Source organism: Alosa pseudoharengus, unplaced genomic scaffold (assembly GCF_046254945.1).
Source record: "Alosa pseudoharengus isolate Yale_2024_CS ecotype anadromous, Long Island Sound unplaced genomic scaffold, YU_APseudo_1.1 YU_APseudo_1.1_scf_5, whole genome shotgun sequence".
In the NCBI taxonomy this organism is placed as follows: Eukaryota; Metazoa; Chordata; class Actinopteri; order Clupeiformes; family Clupeidae; genus Alosa; species Alosa pseudoharengus.
The window spans coordinates 38,100,869-38,115,109 of NW_027468837.1; the positions used below are offsets into that span (position 1 = coordinate 38,100,869).

The window sequence follows — 14,241 nt, forward strand, 5'->3', positions numbered from 1 at the left end:
CTCACTCCCTCTTCTCTCTCTCTCTCTCTCTCTTCTCTCTCTCTCCCTTTTCTCTCTCTCCCTCTTCTCTTCTCTCACTCCCTCTTCTCTCTCTCTCACTCCCTCTTCTCTCTCTCTTCTCTCTCTCTCCCCCTCTTCTCTTCTCTCTCTCCCCCTCTTCTCTTCTCTCTCTCTCTCTCTCTCTCTCTCCCCCTCTTCTGCTGTGTACTCCCAGTCTCTTGCCCTAGTTTAGTTCTCTGCTGAGAAATGCTGAGAACGACTCCAGAGGGGAAATGTCCACATGTTGGATGAGACGAGAGACTCAGACAGGTGGCCAAACCAGCGGTCAAGTTCAACCGTCTGCAGACAGACTACAAACATGATACACGAACATGACCAAGGGCAATCTTCATAAATCAGCTGGCAGATATATTTTTAGTATATTTACAATTTACACAGAAGCGTATTTAGTCTACAGTCTACAAGTCTACAAAAAGATAAGACTCAACTTGATAATAAACACTGGCTTTGAACGGAAGGATTACAGTAAAAGTTTGCTTTTTGGACTTATGAATGTATACAGCAGGTAAACAGGAACATTAGCTGGACAGGCAGATTTGACACTCACATCCTGTATTTACAATCTAGGCTAATTTCCTGACCAAAAAAAAAAAAAAAAAAGCTTGAATTCAGCTATTGGTGGTTGGACATTAAGATGTTTGTATTGAATTTCCTCAGCACCTCCTGAATGTACCGACAGACCATAATTCCTGAGCTCAGCATGACGTCTCTAGGCATCAGTCCAACGCTGATAGGTTCCTTTTCCCATGATTCTGAGACTGAAATATAAAGGGCGGTCACCTCAATATTTACAAGGACTCTGTTGCCCCCCACCCCAGATCCATCTGCCTCCTTTCCCTCCGTTGCTGGAGACCGGACAGAGCCTCTGTGTTGTCCTCGTGTCATCCACTCCGTCCACTTCCTGTGAAGAGCGACGCAGACCCGGAGGCTCAGGCGCAGGGGCGTCCATGGCCCAGGGAGGTGAGGAAGTCCCATGGCCTCGTGGGACCTCATCATATTGGGATCTAGGGGGCATCTCTGGCCTGTAGTCCCACGGCCGCCCGCGTTATCGCCGGCGTCCATCTGCACGGCCCCAACAAAGTGCTCTCGACTGTCCTCGAGATAATTGGGTGGGCTAGAGACCGACGCACACGGAAGTGCGTATTCCTGTTTGAAGAGATACCGCCAGAGCTGGGTGGTAAATGCCTCATCCCAGACTCTCCTGTGTGTGCCAGCGTTTTAATGGGACGCTCGAGAGAGATGCCCAGTCAATGGATGCCACCTCTCCCCTGGCATTCTACACAGTCTGCTTGAGTGTGGTCTGCCATTTTTGTTTTCCCTCCTGTTTCACATTCCTCATCTCTCAGCAGACGCATTCCAAGCAATTCCATGTGAGTGAGGAGGAGATGAGGCAACTGCCAAGCTTGGTTTCCGCTTTCAAAAAATTGTTTGAGAGTTTTCAATCAACTGCATACTAGCTGTGCTCACAAACAGCTTTGGCTGACGCGAGAGGAGAATTTGATCTACCGCAGTCTCGCATGCAGAGCAGCAGTACACCGGTGCCAGGTGAGATTGGGCCCGGGCAGACGATCGGGTGACAACACAAGGCAGTATCAAGGAGTTCATCTCATCAGGAATGCCAGTTTTAAAACAGCAGGAATGAGCCAGCAAGGAGCCATATGAAAAATGACACTTATTTTGAACAAGCAAATAAAAAACATTAGAGGTGGTTCAGATTGGCTTCACTTACACAAGACAGTGTTAAAGGAGAGGAGGTACAGACACAACACAGTGTTAAAAGCACACTATGCAGGCTTTTTAGCTTAATATGCACGTTTTTTAGCTTAATTTACCTTCATTTACCAGCTTCAGAGTCATTGGAATGGTTATATGACTTTTTTCGGGTTGAATGGTGGCCGTCTCGCTTCCCCCTAGCGCCTGTGAGCGGAAAAACCACCCTTGCAACTGTGGGCCGGCGGGCCGACGGCATCAGTGTCAGGAAGTATAATGAGTGTAACGAATTGCTTTACTGCATTCAAATACACATACACGCCAGGCACCGGCTAGAAAAAGGATGCGATGGAGTTTCTCAGACATTCGTCATGACAGAGCAAGCGAAAAATAAGCAAAAACCTACTGCATAGTTTACCTTTAAAGGAGTGGAGGTACAGACACAAGACAGTGTTAAAGGAGTGGAGGTACAGACATAAGACAGTGTTAAAGGAGAGGAAGTACAGACACAAGGAGTGGAGGTACTGGAATGCCAAGAGGTCTGTGCCCACAAGCGCTACGCATGTATGTGTATAGCATTACTGAACTCCCAGTGGTGTGTAAGGGAGAACTGACCAGCTGGTCGGCCTGACACATACCTAAGCAGTTGTGCAATACCAACACCACCTCACCATCTTAATTGCTCTGATGTTTGCAGTGAGGGTGATGAATGACATATCATGAGTGGCAATCGTTTCAAGTCAAAAACATAATATTCTAAGGGCTGGGCTCTCACTGTGTTTGTGTGTGTGTGTGTGTGGGGGGGGGGGGGGTGGTATGCTCGATGGATTGCTGAGTGATTCAGTAATTCAATTCCACCAGGCAGACGTGGGGCCGAGTGGACCTCTTAGAGCAGGAGGCCTCTGTTGTCATAACACAGAGAGAGAAAGAGAGTTAACGGGCCGGTCCATATGGCGTCGCACATGTTCGCAGTGATGACCTCATCGCACATGCTGGACTAGGCACGTTCTGAGCAGTATCTCCGTTGAGGCCTACAAGGAGACCGATATGTAAACACACACACACACACACACACACACACACACATACACATGCTGATATGGTGAATGGAGGTGCTATCTCCTATGTTTGTGTCCAGCAAGGGGACACGGTAGTGAGGACATCATCTAATGCATTAGGACACGGTAGTGAGGACATCATCTAATGCATTAGGACACGGTAGTGAGGACATCATCTCATACAGCGCCGTCCATAATTTTGGCACGTGTTGAGGTGGCCACCTGTCATCACCTCATGAATCTTTTACGTAACAGCTGGTGATCTTTAGCACTGGTCTGAAATGTTATTGAAACGTTCTTAGGTGAGGAGCTTACACAAGCCTGCTTCCACATAGTAGTCCATACCAATGGTGAGGCTAGGACTATGATGCATGCAAGTTCTCCTGTGCAGCTTATTTCAATTACTTTTCAAGTCAATAGGTGTTCAGTACCTCTTTATGTGTTAAATGGCTGTATACCTTCATTAAAACACAAAGGTTTTGTTTGGGGCCTGTGTGCCAGAGCAACCTCAACAGATGAGAGTGGGCCCAATGTATGCACTGAATAGGCACACTCTCCTGCAAACAGGCTGTCATAACATTGCCAGCCTTGTTATCCCTTGGACAAACAGCTTAATGAAGAGGTAATCTTTATGCAACACAAACAAGTAATTACATACTCAGAGCGTCCCTATACTCTGCACACAGAGCTTGTTCTGTATTTGGAAGAGATTCCAAACTCCCCCAGCAAAAAAAGAAAAAAAAATGCACACACACACACACACACAATAATCATAAACAAAAAAGCAGTGCATTGCCGAACATCTGGACCCTCCGATTAAACATCCATTTGGTGACCTGAGCTGGGAACGATTTGTTCACCGGCAGTGCAGTCTCCTCTTGCCAAAGAGTGGAGAAAAAGCTGGAATGAGGCGGGGTGCAGGGAGGTGGGGAGGGTGGAGGGGCAGCGGGTATGGAGTTCATTTGGCAAACTCCTGAGCTGTATACTACTATGATATTTGGCAGCACTGCAGCAGATGAAATCTGCCATTGGAGTTTCATTCATTTGGCAGGATGGGAGGGTGCCAGTCACTTGTCCCTGGGGGGATCCATCCCACCCATATCAGGGTCAAAATGGCTCTCCTATAAACACTGATTAAATGCCCTGGAAATGGCTCCCCGGCTCTGTGTTACACATTAAGGCCTGAAGGAAGAAAGCTCAGGAGTCGGGAGAATGAGGGAGAAAGAAAATATCTGCACAAGCGAATGCAAAGACAAGAAAGAAAGAGAGAAAGGAAGAGAGAAAGAAAGAAAGAGAAAGAAAGAGAGAAAGGAAGAAAGAAAGAAAAGGAAAAATAATTGGATAACTACAACATAACCTCAGCATCTGTTGCTAATTTTTACAAGTGTGATGATTTGTGAGTATCAAGCACCAAAGTTGCAAAGTCCCTCTTTACTTTTGTTAGTTTTATAATTACTCTTTTTTACTGAGAGTTTATGACGGCCCTTAGAAGGGTTGAATATTGCACTGGAATGTTCTGGAAGGTTTAAGAATATGTTTAACCCATTATTAACCATTTGGTCTATTGGAATACTGTACAGTAGGTAGTCATTAAAGCTGCAGTTGGCAAGATTTGTTTGATCATATTCACTGAAACCGACACTATGCTCACATACACTATGCTCAACATAAATCAGCCGGTTTTAGAAAAAAACCCGCACTTCTACCTCCACCTAGAGCCTGTTATTGGTTTTGCAAAAATACACAGCTCCCGGTTCTTCTGGTCCAATCAGAGCAGGGCTGTGTGAGATCTGACTGTCAATCACAGTCTGGTGCGCACTGACGAGCACAAACTCGATGAGAGGGTGCTCGGTGGTAGTGGGGGAGGGGCATGAGAGTTAGGGGACTAAGTTCCCTCAATCTGTCAGACTTGCCAACTGCAGCTTTAATTGATCATCAAGGAGCTAGCATCACTATAACCTATTGACACAAGACATGGAATGTCATTATGAATACCTTGCAACTGAAATGACAGACGCATGGCAGACAGGGCCAAGGACAGGTCAAAGTTCACCTCAGCATCTCAGACAGCCAAAATGGTTTAGCACTGTAGTTTTGCATTCCTTTTGAAAACCAGAGGTGCAAGTGCATCCAGATATTTAATGTCAAAAGAAGAATGCAAACAGTTACCATAAAGACAGATGTTCTTTCTTGGAGATTTCATATAATAAAACCATGCAATGCATGGTGAAACATACTGTGCATTCTAACAGTACACCTTATCTGGATTGCATTTCTATTGGATAGAGGCATTTACCTGCAGATTAACATTAGAAGTCAGACACAAAAATCAGCTTTCGCTAACAGATATCAAGCTGCGCCCATGAGACAGGGCTAAGGTCAAAGTGCACTGACAGCTCTGTCCTGTTGGGAAGATGATTGAGCAACGGACACATGAATAGTGCATATCTCGCACGCCTGCAAACAGCTTTACCAGATGCTACCACCTCTCGCCTCTTCACTGTTGAAGAGGTGTGCGGCTAGTCTCATTTCTTTCCTAGTCACCTAGGAGACAGCATCTGAGAGGACTTATAAAGGCGGCTTGTGGAATCCTAACATCACCCTGACGTTGTCCTCCACCCAACTGTATTCTCACAGGGATTCCATCAGTGAGGCAAGCCATGAATATTTGAATCTGGGACTTTCTTGTTTATCGCCAAGGTCCAAGGATGCTGATGCTGCTTGTCGTAAGAGTGCATCTTAGATTAGTGTCACTCCCAGGCCGCTGACCCCGTCCGGGGGACCTTAATGGAATCGTTGGAGTCCGCCAGGGCGGACTCTCGCTGACCCAGCAGCTGCAGAGCTCTCCTGAGGCACTGCAAAAGAGCTGCTTCATTCATACAGTATGCGGGGAGCTGAAGGGGGACTGGGGTTTCGTTCACCAGGCAAATGAATGAGCTAGCAACAACATCCAGCGTGCTCCAAATCAGCTTTCATTCATTCAAACTAGAGCAAGGCAATGGCCAGAAGTTACCAAAATTATGTGTATGATGCTGTGTGTGCTGACCATTAAGCCTCTACTAAAACACTTTTGTTTGAACTATCAGTGTGATTTGTAGTATGATTTAGTGATTCTACACATACCAGATGAGTATGGGTCATTTAATTTACAAAGCTAAAGTGTTTTAAGTTTCAAGCCCCCCAGAAGGAAGCAGAAAATGCAACACTACCACCCAAATCCCATCCCGTGTCTCGAGAATTTTATTAATGTGGGAAAACAAAGAAATTTAGGGCTCCACTTGAAAGATTGAAAACATTACTTAGACCATTATCTGTGCTTTGAGACTAACACACAATGCATTACTCTGCCCTGTGTTCTTCGTCCAAACATGTATATTTAGTTTGGAGGAATTAAAAGACTGCAATTTTCAGTTTAGATGTGGAAAAAACAAAACACTATTTCTAGCCAGCCTTCTGAAATAGACCAAAGCAGAGAAGATCACGAACGTGTGGGAGTGTGCCTTTGCGTCGTTGATTCTTTCTTTTACATGCGGTTTAGCAAGGCAATTCTGATTTACATCTAAGAATGTCGACTGTGATTATGTGCTGAGCTACGGCTGCAGCATTTGTGCGTATTCCATGCACAGGTTCTACGGCATTTCTGCGTATTCCATGTACAGGTTCTACGGCATTTCTGCGTATTCCATGCACAGATTCCTGAGGTACCGTGGCACCATCCAGTACACTCCAGTGCCAAGTGTTTGTAGGTTAAAGCCAAAACTAACCTCACGGGGGGGGGGGGGGGTACTGCACGTAGATCATCTCAAAGTCATGCCAAGCGATAACTTCATTAAGTGTGTTCAAGTGCATTCATCTGTTGTCCATTTGAGGTCCTGTCTGGAGACTGAGAAACAGCCAACCTCAAATCAATGTTATGCAAGCCTCTACGGCTGAGGAAGATATCAGTGTTAGGGTGCCCTGGCCAGGATGAAGGGTTTGAATGCTCTTTGTAGAATGCCTTATGAGATTAGTATACTAATCAGTGCCTTATGAGTTTAGTATACTAATCAGTCTTCCACAGTGACAGAGTACTTTAGTGTGCATCTTATTAGCACGTCTAATGTTATTCCCACTTGCTCTCAAGGTCTTACATAATTCATTATTGAATAAACACATGCAATGAACTCAGACTCGAGGGTCTCACAAATGGATTTGGTGCTGACTAATGTGACTCAACTTGATCAGTGTTGTAAGATGAAATGTTTATTATTCAGAAATGCCTCATAAATAAGATATCAATGTGTGTATTTAGACAGAGCAGTCATATTTTGGCTGTCATTTTAATGAGGTGTAATAATTCCAAGTTTGTCAAACACACCCTCTTTCTGCTAAATGAACTTGGAAGAAGATGTGACAGACATTATGCTTAAATGGAGTGTTTTTGCACTGGAATTGTTTTCCTGTGGCTTGCAAACAATTTTCAATTTGAGCCTAGGAAAAACAAAATGACAGGGTTTACTATTTCAGAAAAGAAACCAGACGGCAGGCCAGAGTGAAGTCTTTGATGGGCAAATAGTGGTTTGGGGGGGTTCAAAGGGCAATGAAAATAATCACAATTGTTGCCCAAAAATATGGAAACTAAAAAAAGAGCTCCTACGTTCATGGTGAATTCCCCTGCAAGTGTGCTTGCAAAACCCTAAAGAACTTTTAACCTCAGTAGGAGGACACTTTGTAATTCCGATTTCAGTTTGTAATTCCGATTTGTTTTCTTTGTCATTACCGCTGCTTGGGACTCCGGAGTGCTTAAAGACAGAAGACTCCGGAGTGCTTAAAGACAGAAGACTCCTAAAGACAGAAGACTCCGGAGTGCTTAAAGACAGAAGACTCCGGAGTGCTTAAAGACAGAAGACTCCAGAGTGCTTAAAGACAGAAGACTGCCTCCTACTCAGCAATGAAGTAAAGGGATCACAGCTCCCTGTGCACTTTAGACATGACATTCCCATCCGTCTCTGCCATGCCCACATATGCTTTGGGACTGTGACGAGTTTAACAGGAGGGATTGGAGGTTGAAATCGGTCAAGGTTCTTTTCCACTAACTCTGCATGAATGGGAAAGAAATGCAAAGATCTGAGATGGGACATGCACTTAAGTAAACAGACAGGTTTTTGATTAATGCATGTGGACAGAGTATCATCAAGCTTTTATCACCACTTGAACTATGATGTTAGCAAAAAGCAACAAACTGTACAAAATGTCTCTTCAAAAAGATAAGCCTACATGGCACAGGTTGCAATGAAGTAGAGGACGTCTCTCTCTCATCTGTTCATCTGTTCTAACTTCCACTCCCTCATTTCTCTCTCTCGCTCTCTCTCATCTGTTCTAACTTCCACTCCCTCATTTCTCTCTCTCTCTCTCGCTCTCTCTCTTCTGTAAAGACTCTCCAACCTCCCTCAGTGCCGCTGGTATCAGAGGGAGATTAGGAACACCCTGGTTGGCTATTGTCATTTGCCATCACGTCCCAGCAGGACCCTCTGGATGCTTGAGAGCAGTTTGTAACAAGACAGAATGTTTCCCTTTTTTCCCAACCTTTTATCAGCTACTGTCACTTCCTTTGAGGTCATTACCCCCTTCTTCTCCATGCCCCCCCTCCTTCCTTCTCTTATCAAGTTAATTAGGGCATTAGTATAAAGGCTGGTCCAGAGAAAGAGGAAGAAAAAGACTGAGGGTTCAAACGAGTTTGTCCAGTGCTAGAGTTCCCCTAAAACAAAACAAAAGAAAACAAAACAGGCAAAAAATATATTTTATGATTCACTGGCACGTTGAACATTCTACAAAGCCTGTCATTAAGGTTAAGTGGATTCTTTTATGCACACAGAATATAAATCTATTTAGGACATATGGAGGATAAATAAGCACCCCTTTTGTTGAAATAATACCGCCTGAGATAATAAAGCAGATTGTTGAAATATTAATTTATTTCCACTGCTTTTTTCTCTCTTCGGAGCATGCTGCAAGAAGTCCACCACCACAGATGGATTGCTTCAAGAAACCACATCCCCAAAAGGCATCCCTCTCAACCCTACGTTTAGTTTACGAACTACAAAGAGAAGCCGCAGTCAGCACACCCTTGTGAAAGAGGCTAAAATAAAGCAGCAAGCCTGCAGCGTGTCCAGTGGTGAAGCCCTGCCCAGTGCCATAGCAAAAGTCTGCTGGCAGACAAAAAGGGTTAAGGAATCCCATGAGGTCCTGTGTACAATGGAGGGTTTTTTTTTATCTTGTTAAAATCAGTCAGATGTGTTTACTGATATATGATAGATGGGCAATATATGAGGGTGATGACATTAAAGTGCAATCTATTCCATTTGAACCCTTCTCACTGTACATGGAAGGGTTTAACACATCAAGGGCGGTAGCACGCCCTTAAAGGAGTGAGCTAACCAGCTGAATCCATGTACATGAGTAAGAGTGAATTAGAGATGGGAAGGGCAATTCACTTTTTGTACTTTTAGGATCCAAATATTTGTACAGGAACCATACTGTCCATGCTGCCAGGACACTTGGTTGTTCTGCTAGTGTGGTTATCCTGCTGCTCTCTATGCTAGTGCGGTTATCCTGCTGTTCTCTATGCTAGTGTGGTTATCCTGCTGCTCTCTATGCTACTGCTGCTCTCTATGCTAGTGTGGTTATCCTGCTGCTCTCTATGCTAGTGTGGTTATTCTGCTGCTCTCTATGCTACTGCTGCTCTCTATGCTAGTGTGGTTATCCTGCTGCTCTCTATGCTAGTGTGGTTATCCTGCTGCTCTCTATGCTACTGCTGTTCTCTATGCTAGTGTGGTTATCCTGCTGCTCTCTATGCTAGTGTGGTTATCCTGCTGCTCTCTATGCTACTGCTGTTCTCTATGCTAGTGTGGTTATCCTGCTGCTCTCTATGCTAGTGTGGTTATCCTGCTGCTCTCTATGCTAGTGTGGTTATTCTGCTGCTCTCTATGCTACTGCTGCTCTCTATGCTAGTGTGGTTATCCTGCTGCTCTCTATGCTACTGCTGTTCTCTATGCTAGTGTGGTTATCCTGCTGCTCTCTATGCTAGTGTAGTTATCCTGCTGCTCTCTATGCTACTGCTGTTCTCTATGCTAGTGTGGTTATCCTGCTGCTCTCTATGCTAGTGTGGTTATCCTGCTGCTCTCTATGCTAGTGTGGTTATCCTGCTGCTCTCTATGCTACTGCTGCTCTCTATGCTAGTGTGGTTATTCTGCTGCTCTCTATGCTACTGCTGTTCTCTATGCTAGTGTGGTTATCCTGCTGCTCTCTATGCTAGTGTGGTTATTCTGCTGCTCTCTATGCTAGTGCGGTTATTCTCTATGCTAGTGTGGTTATCCTGCTGCTCTCTATGCTAGTGTGGTTATCCTGCTGCTCTCTATGCTACTGCTGCTCTCTATGCTAGTGTGGTTATCCTGCTGCTCTCTATGCTAGTGTGGTTATTCTGCTGCTCTCTATGCTAGTGCGGTTATTCTCTATGCTAGTGTGGTTATCCTGCTGCTCTCTATGCTAGTGTGGTTATTCTCTATGCTAGTGTGGTTATCCTGCTCATAGACATAATATACATAGACGCCGCATCGACCGCTGCTCCCTACTAGCGCTGACGAGATTTGGAGCCGCCATCTTGGACCGGTCATCCACTCCACTCAGTGTAATCTGTTTGTAATCTGTTAATTAATCATATCTCACTGAATACCGAACAGATTTTCACGCGGTTTGTTTTGCTGCAAAGGTCATACATGTAGCTATGATACAGGCCACATTGTTCGAAAATACAAAATACAACCAATAGTACGGTAATGTTAAATCTTACTTGTGAAAAGTTAATCCCCCGAGTATGGTCCGCCGATTTGAGCAGGAACATGCTGCACAGTGCTGTCATCTTGTGTTTTCTGCTGCAACGCAACGAGGAGTATGACCGGTCCAAGATGGCGGCCGCATTTCTTGTTTCCAGCAGCCAATGCGGCGTCTATGTATATTATGTCTATGATCCTGCTGCTCTCTATGCTAGTGCGGTTATCCTGCTGCTCTCTATGCTAGTGTGGTTATTACAGTGCATGAAAATGCACTGTACTATTCTTCCTAGGCAGCAACAACTTATTATTATTATTATTCCGCTTACCACTTTTTCCGTACGCAATTTCTCTTGAACAGTTTAACTTACGTAGAAAATTCATTCAAACTTTGTAACGTAGGTCTTCAAATGGACCAAGCTGCTATGTCTTTTCAACTTTGAAACTTTTTAAACTATTAAAGAAAAACTTTTTAAAAATCCCCATAGACTTAACATTGCCGATTGTGACATCATAATACGGCCATTAAGCAATTAGAATCCTTCAGGCCACCTGCAGCCTCAGGCTTTAAGCATATAATCTGGGTCAATTAAGGCTACACATCCTATTCAACTGTTTCCTCGGCCCAAAACTGTTTCAAAATAAAAGTCCTCACTACAATAATCCACTATTAAACAATTTAACCCATTAAACTACTGAACTTTTTACATTCAACTTTTAAACGGTCTACTTTTAAACTATCATTAAACTATCTATCTATTAAACTAGCTGTCTATCAACAACTTTTAACTCGTCATCAACTATGTCAACACTTGTCATCAACTATGACTCCTACCCACTGTAGCTAGTTAGCATTGTTAGCATAGTTAGCATTTAAATATTTTTAGCAAAACTGCTAGAAAACATTAGCTAAGTTAGCTAAGTAGCATGGTTAGCATTGCTAGCATAGTTAGCATTGGTTAGCTTGTTAGCATTGCTATTATGCTGGTGGCTACTCACACAATTCTAACGTAGTTTGAAAGGGACAGGATTCAGGAATAGGCTACTAAGACAGGCCCCTCTTCTGTCTGACTCAAGTTACCCCCTGCATTAGGCTATAGACTGGCTTCTGACAGAAATTACGTTTTGTGCCAAATTGTAGAAACACTAGACCTACTACAGCCTTTAATTGGTGAATGGAGGTGCAAATTCCTTTCTTTAGATATTGTCCGTGATTCACATTAACTGTAGGCTATCACCGCCAGTACATTGTAAACATTTTTTCCAACTTGTGTGCCGTTGCCACATTTGAATCCTACGTTTTGCCTGCACGGATGCGCGATTGAGTAACTATAAACGGTAATTTCTGGCATTACTACTAGCATATGAATGCATTATTTATGTTGAAAGACGTGAAAGAAATGAATGACACAGGCTTGCACAAATTTATCTTTTAAAATAAAACGTTTCACTTTCGCTATCATTGCGAGAATAGGCTACAATATGGAAAATGTTTTAAAGTTTCAGAGTCTGATCGGCTCCAAAAATGTATGGGATGTCCTTAGCCTGTGCTACACCTTTCCAACAAGTTTTGTGAAAATTGTACCGGTAGCTTTTGCGATATTGTTGACAGCCCTACCTCACTGCAGTAGAGTGCAGTAAATGGAAGCTTTTAACAGCGCACGCCACTAACGAAAAACGGAAAACCACCAGGACAAACCACTCAGGGGTGTAGGCTACTCTGGAACCATCTCTAGGTCACTAATTTGTGCGTTATTTACGTTTGATTACATTTCAGATGCGTGTTGGTTTCCTGTAGGCCTAGTCTTTTCCTTTCTTTATTTTTCCGTATATTGGGGGGGACATTTTGGTCATATTTGAATATTGGGGGGGACACGTCCCCCTCAATGTCTATGGTGACTATGGCCCTGAATAACACACACACACACAGAGAACAGAACACTGTTCAAGACTCCAATTGGAATGTGCTTCAGTAGTACTCGGTCATGTTATTTTTTTGCAATTTTTTTGCAGATCTCTGTTGAAAGGGACTGACCGACAGACAGGGGTCTGGGAAGAGATGCCTCCACCACACGCTCCAGTGAGTTGAGCGAGTTCAGAGGAGTCTGTTTCATTTAAACGTTATTTTTATCAGAGAGAGAGAGACATTCAATGATTTAAGTGACAGAAAATATGAAGAGCCTTGATAAATTCTGTCTACCCAGGCTTAAGCTAACATCGGGTCAGCATCAGGGTGAGAGACACTCCAAACAGAGATGACCGACCAAAGGTGCAGCTCAGGACAGACATCATGGGGTGATTAGTGAATCTGGCGCGGGTGCCCATACGATTCCCACACACAGGGAGGGGAGGCTGGGGGCTGTGGAGTGTGAAATGGATCTGGGCGGTGAGGCCGGAGGGAGTAGCTGCGATGTGAAACGTATGGGAACAGCAGCAGGACAGCCGGCGCATCGCCATGGGAACAGCAGCAGGCCAGCCGGCACACCGCCATCGCATGCTGACCCTTGCCGGCCGGGGACGATGACGTCATAAAGCAGCTCAAAGTTCCAGTCAGATTACTTACCAAAACAAAAGCAACCCCCTCAGCCACCACTACTCTAGCAACCCCCACCCCCCACCCCCCCAGTCACAGCCACAGCTGACACTCCATCCGGGTGGACCCCTGCTCCACGGCGACCCCGGCCGTCCCTGAGGTAAAGTGTTCACATGGGCACTCTCAACTTCCCGACTGACCTCAGCCAGAGACTTTCTAATCTGGAGACACAGCACTCAAAAAATCCTCCATAGAAATGCATGGGGCTAGTTTGTAACGCCAATATGGCCATTGTCTACACATATCCCATCCCTTCCTTGGCAAAATGTCGACATGTGAATACATTGAGCCAATCATGTGGTGTGATGTGAATACATTGAGCCAATGATGTGGTGTGTTGTGAAGACATCGTGCCAATCATGTGTTGTGAACTCGCCGATGGAGCAAGGTTGGAGTCGTGAAACCTTGCGCACGCGCATTTCTGCCGAATATGATGCCCAATGAGTGCCCAAACAGCGTTGCAATATGGCCGCCGAGTGGAGGGACTTGCCTAAAAGGACTCAGTCCCAAGCTCATCCACACTTCCTGGTGGACAGTGGCTTACTCTTCCACAGAATACTAAAGACTCTTTTTTGGACTTCTCTTCCACAGAATACTAAAGACTTTTTTTTTTACTTCATCCTGTTGTTTCATTTTTTCCCCTGCCGAACAGCAGATATTATAAAGAACCGAGGCAGACATACCCTGCCACCCAATACCCAGCCCCCCACCCCCTCCGGCTCATAAAAAAGAATGAATTAACCTTCCTGGGCATATGTTTTGAGGAATTTCAGCCGTCTGACATATGATATTTCCTGTACCTCTCCAGCCACCCATTCCACAACAGAAATGTACACAGAAGAAAGGCCGTGGTCAGAATGTCAATGCCACTGGGAGGGAAGAGGATGGGAAGAGAGAGGGAGAGAGAGAGAGAGAGAGAGAGAAAGAAGCAGCACACAGACATTCATCCTCCACACAGCTGTGTTTTCAACATAAATCCAAACCGTAATTCAACCTACCGGCTTTGTCTCCC

General features: G+C 44.6%; 1 long non-coding RNA gene across 2 annotated transcripts in view; it reads right to left on the reverse strand.

Moving 5' to 3' along the window:
• The window catches only part of LOC143103717 (uncharacterized), a 41,178-nt gene that overhangs the window by 12,544 nt on the left and 14,393 nt on the right, over positions 1 to 14,241 (reverse strand). The window lies entirely within an intron of this gene.